The sequence below is a fragment of the Propithecus coquereli genome, unplaced genomic scaffold (genome assembly GCF_000956105.1).
Source record: "Propithecus coquereli isolate 6110/MARCELLA unplaced genomic scaffold, Pcoq_1.0 Scaffold1, whole genome shotgun sequence".
Classification (NCBI taxonomy): Eukaryota; Metazoa; Chordata; class Mammalia; order Primates; family Indriidae; genus Propithecus; species Propithecus coquereli.
In genome coordinates this window covers 7,001,053-7,007,052 of record NW_012133857.1, presented here as the reverse complement: position 1 = coordinate 7,007,052, position 6,000 = coordinate 7,001,053, and positions in this window count along the sequence as shown.

Genomic DNA, 6,000 nt, shown 5'->3' with positions numbered 1-6,000 from the left:
GACGTCATGAGTTGCCAGACACGCTGTGCCCCTCACTTTGTCCAGGCAACAGGCAATGGCGGTATCTGACAGCAGGCAGCAAGTACTCAGCACGCCAGACCTGGGATCAAATTAGGTCTCTATCGGATGTCAGACATATGACCTTGTGCGATTTTCTTTAACACTTGTTTGAGCCTCAGTTTCCCCATCTGTAAAATAGGGATAATAATATTTCCTTCTCAGAATTGTTGAAAGGATTAAATGTGATTTAATATGTGTTTGGCACTTGTTAGGTGTTCAGCTCATGGGAGGTAAGTGGCTATCTATTTCCTCACCCCAAGCCTTGATCAAGCCAGCAAGTATCTGTTGAATATCTGTCAAGAAACTCATCCCACCGTCTCTAATCATTAGAGAAATGCAAATCAAAACCACAGTGAGATATCACCTAACCCCAGTGAGACTGGCCTCTATCAAAAAATCCCAAAACAGCAAATGCTGGCGAGGATGTGGAGAGACAGGAACACTCTTACACTGCTGGTGGGACTGCAGATTAGTGCAACCTCTGTTGAAAAGAATTTGGAGATACCTCAAAGAACTAAAAATAGAAATACCATTGGACCCAGCAATAGCACTATTAGGCATCTACTCAAAAGAGCAAAAGATATTCTATATTAAAGACATCTGCACCCGAATGCTTATGGCAGCACAAATCACTATTGCAAGGATGTGGAAACAACCCAAGTGCCCGTCAATTCATGAGTGGATTATTAAAATTTGGTATATGTATACCAATGGAATGTTACTCAATTATAAGAAACAACAGTGATCTAGCACCTCTTATATTTTCCTGGATTGAACTTAAGCCCATTATCCAAAGTGAGGTATCACAAGATCGGAAGAATGGGCTCTACTTGTACTTGCCATCAAATTGGTACTAACTGATGAACATTAGGGTGCTCACAAGGCAGTAATACTCTCCAGGGATTAGGAGGATAGGGGGGTAAACCTGCAACTAAAGGACACAGGGAACATTGAGGAGGGGAAGAGCAAGCCTCTAACCCTCGCTTGGGTGAGGCAAAGACATAAAATGTAACCATAATGTTTGTACCCTCATAATACCCTGAAATAAAAATAAAAAAAAGGAAAGAAACTCATCCCACCCCCCACGCTGGAAAGGGGAAGGAGAGGGCATCTTAAGGAAGTGCTCTAAAAACTTCCCCTCTAGGTCTAGGTTTTTTGGGGTTGTTTAAAATTATTTTTTATTTTAGCCATTTTGGTAGGTATGTAGTAATATCTCATGGTAGTTTTAATTTATGATTCCCTAATGGCTAATGATAAGGAACATCTCTGTACATGCTTAGTTGCTATCTGCATATCCTCTTCAATGAAATATTTACGTCTTTTTTTTTTTCAAGGCAGAGTCTCACTCTGTCGCCCTGGCTAGAGTGCAGTGGCATCATCATAGCTAACTGCAACCTCTAACTCCTAGGCTCAAGCGATCCTCTTGCCTCAGCCTCCTGAGTAGCTGGGACTACAGGAGTGTGCCGCCACATCTGGCTTATTTTTCTATTTTTGTAGAGACGGAGTCTCACTTTTGCTCAGGCTGGTCTTGAACTTCTGAGCTCAAGGGATCCTCCTGCCTTGGCTTCCCAGTTTTGCCCATTTTCTAATTCAATTCTTTGCTTTTTTTTTTCTTTTGAGTTTTGAGAATGCTTTATAATCTGAATACAAATATTTTGTTAAATATGTTGTTTGAAAGTATTTTCTCTGAGTCTGTAGCTTGTCTTTTCATCTGCTTAACAGGGTCTTTAACAGAGCAAAGCTTTTAATTTTGATGGATGGTGCTTTTGATATCAAGTAAGTCTAAGAACTCTTCACCTAGCCTAGATCCCAAACATTTCTCCTATGTTATTTTTTAAAGTTTTATATTTTTGCTTTTTACATTGAAGTCCATGATAAATTTTGAGTTACTTTTTGTATAAGGTGTGAAGTTTAGGTTGAGGGTTTTTTTGTTTGTTTGCTTTGCCTATGGATATACAATTTCTCCAGCACTATTTTTTGAAAAGACGGTCTTCCTGCTGAATGCCTTTGCACCTCTGTCAAACAGTTGGGCATATTTGTGAGTCTGGTTCTGGGTTCTCTATGTGTTTCATTGATCAATATGTGTATCTCTGTGCCTAAGTATCACACTGTCTGGATTACTATAGCCATGTAATAAGTCCTGACATCAGGTAAGTGATTCTTCCTACTTTCTTCTTCTTTTTCAAATTATTTTAGCTATTCTAGGCCCTGTGACTTCCCATATAAATTTAAGAATAACAAGCTTGTCAATGGCTACAAAAACTTCACTGGAATTTTAATACTGTAAATTGCCTTAAACCTAAGGATCAATTATGGAGAAAATTGAAACCTTTACTACATTGAGTCTTCTAATCTATGAACATGGTTTATATCTCTACATTTATTTAGGTCTCCTTTGATTTATTTTATCAGGATTTTGTAGTTTTCATCATACAAGTTCTATACATGCTTTGTTAGATTTATACCTAAGTATATTTTAAAAACTTTTTGGTGCAATTGAAATGGTGTGTTTTTAATTTTGGTTTACACTTGTTTATTAGTATATAAAAATGTGAGTGAGTTTTGTTTGTTGGTTTTGTCCCTACAACCTTGCTGAACTCATTTATTAGTACCAAGTTTTTTGGTAGATTCCTGGGGATTTTCTATGTAGACAACCGTGTCATCTTCAAATAGGAACGATTTTATTTCCTCTTTTCCAATCTGTATGCCTTTTATTTATTTTTCTTGTCTTATTGCACTGGCTGAAACTTCCAGTTGAATGGGAATGGTGAGAGTAGACATCCTTGCCTTATTCCTGATCTTAGTGGAAAATATTCTGTCTTTCTCCATTGAGTATGATGTTATCTCTAGGCTCTTTTTAAATGTTGTTTATCAAGTTAAGGAAGTTTCTCTTTTAGCCTTTGCTGAGTTTTTAATCATGAATGGGTAAAATATTTTGTCAGTTTTTTTCTTGGTGTTGATATTCAATAAATTGGTTTGTTTTTTCTGGATTGTTGAATTTATTGTTAGTTATAAAGTTGTTCATAGTATTCTCTTAAAATCCCTTTTAATAGCTGCAGAATCTGTAGTAACGTCCCCTGTTTCATTCCAGATATTGTTGATTTTTGTCTTCTTTCTTTCTTTCTAATCAGTCTTGCTAGAGGTTTACTACTTTGATGGATTTTTTGAAGAATTAGCTTTTTGTTTCATTGATTTTCTCTATTGTTTTTCTGTTTTTGATTTTATTGATTTTTGCTTTTATCTTTATTTTTTCCTTCTTTTTGCTTATTTTGGGTTTATTTTGCTCTGCATTTTCTAGTTTCTTGAGAAAGGAACTTGGATTATTGGTTTGAAACTGTTGTTTTCTAATGTGAGCATTTAGTGCTGCATATTTGCCTCAGAACTGCGTTAGCTACATCCCACATTTCTCAATATATTATATTTTTTGTTTTCATTTAGTTCTTTATATTTTTTATTTTCTTTGAGACTTCTTCTTTGATCCTTGGATTACTTAGAAGTATGTTTTTAAATTTTCAAGTGTTTAGAGATTTTCCTGTTATCTTTCTGTTGTTAAATTTTAGTTGGTTTCATTTTGGCTTGAGAACATGCTCTAGAATTTCAATTTTTTAAAAAAATTTGAGGCCTTGGATATGGTTCATCTTAGTGAATGTTCCATGGGCACTTGAAAAAATTTATTAGTTGTGAAAGTATCTAAATTCCATATTAGGTCCTTTCCTGGTCAACATACCCAGAGAAGATTTTTCATGAGCAAACCCTAACCAATAGGAAGGTAACATCCCACACTGTACAGCAACCCCTCCTGAAAATCCCTTTTTAACATTTCTGTCTTCTCTTCCCAAACTTTCTCAGCTGCTGTGCAGTTTCTGGTGTCTTCTCTTCCTCCCATGGTCCCGCACAGCCTTTGCAAACTGACCAATGCCAGCCTCATCTTTCTTCCCAGATCACACGTCACATCCACACCCCATCCCACTCTTTCTATGCTCGTTGTCGCATAGAGAATGCTTTTTTCTCCCAGATTTTAAATATGCCTCTTCACTCAGTGTCTCATAAAGAATTTTCTTTGTAATTCACCCTTTTTAGAATGCAGAGGGGTAGGGTAAGTACCAAATGATTTTATCTCTCAGGGTTGAATTTAGCCTCACCCTTGTATCTGTGGTGCAGATGTCTTCTTGGACATCTGCCCTGAGGTCTAAACTGTGGGAACTATCTTCTCTAGTCTTTCTAGAATCTTTGAATACCATGACATAATCTTCATAATCTCGGTGCCACGTGTTATTTTAAAATCTGCTGGTGATATTTCATAGCTCTCATGGAAAGCAAAAAAATACTGCAGCTAATTTGTTCTGCCTGATGTTAATAGCACAGGCTTAGGAGTCAAGAAACACCTGGTCACAAATCTATTCTCTGCCATTTGATAACTATTCAAATATGATGGATCATATAATTTCACATTGCTTTAGTCTTTGTCTGTAAATCGGACACCCCTAGAGCTGTGAGGATAAACCTGATAATGCACGATAAAACACTTGGCATGTAACTGCTTGACAGATGATACCTATTCTTATCATGTTTTGCTGTTGTGCTGTTGCCGTTATCAAAGCTGATGACGTTATGTGTCAGTATCTCTATTTTCTTCCTCTTTCTAGCTTTTCCTTTTTCTGGTCAGATAGCTACATGCATGTGTGAGAGCACTGACAGTTTCTGGGCATGCAGGTAGATTACATTTCCAGCCTCTCTTGCGTTTATGTGTGGTCATATCACTGAGTTCTAGCCAACGCAATACGGACAGAGTGCTATAAGCAATTTCCAAGCCAACCATAAAGCCCTTCCATGAGCATTCTTTCAAACTGTGTCTCCCTCCTCTCAGGTTGTGCAGTTGGATACACTGTGATCTCGAATGCCAACTCTAGTGATGTCAGAATCACAATGTGAAAGATGCCTAGGATTCTGAATTAATACTTGAAGGAGGATTGCCTGTCCATTAGTAGTCCTGATTAGTTTTACCTAATCAAGAAATACACGTCTGTGTGTTTAAGCTTGGTGTACATTTTGGAGTTTGTTTCTTATAGTAGCTGGAATTTTCTTAACTAATATGGAAATTAGCACCTTGAAGTGGGATGCTGACATACAAACACCCAAAATACGTAGCATTGCTAAATGTTTAGGCAGCGGGCTGCAGAGCAACTGAGCTCAAGGACTGGGTTGCCTAGAGTTGGAGGTGGAGGGAGGAATGGACTGCGAAGGGGCACAAAGAATCTCTTAGGGGTGATGGAAATATTTTGTATCTTGTTTATGGGAGTTGTTTAACAGATGTGTACAACTGTCAAGATTCATCAAATCATAGACATTAAATGGATACAGTTTATTATACGTAAATTATATATCTTAATCAGTTGTTTAAAACAACACCATACATATATGGTAAAATCCCTGTCTTAGATCAGGATCCCAGACGCTGAGATGACGATGAATGTGCAAGTAATTTATTAAGGAAACGCACCCAGAAAAAAATCAGCAAGGGAGTCAGTGAGGCAGGACAGGGAGGGAGGAAGCCAGGCAATGGTGTGATTGTGGGCAGGGTCGCTAGGGCAGCCTTGGCCTGATCCCACAGTGGCTCTGACTCTGGGGTGTAAGTCGTACCTCGGAGTCTGTTCTGACTCAGACATGGGTGTTGGGGGGATTGCTCTGGCTCTGAACTTTGTGGGCAAGAGGCTCAGTAGCCTGAGGGCAGGTCTTGATAGAGTCACAGGTGCAAGCCGCTGGAGCAAAGGAACACAGAAACAGAAAGGGGTGCACAGAGACGGCAGGAAGGACACGCGAGGGTCCAGCAGAGAACCACCGCCAGCCATTACATTAACACTCCCCTTCTAGGAGGACTCTCTCTTGCTTGTGATGAAGTCACAATATGCAAGTGTTCTTCAGAATTTTTTTTTTTTTAAA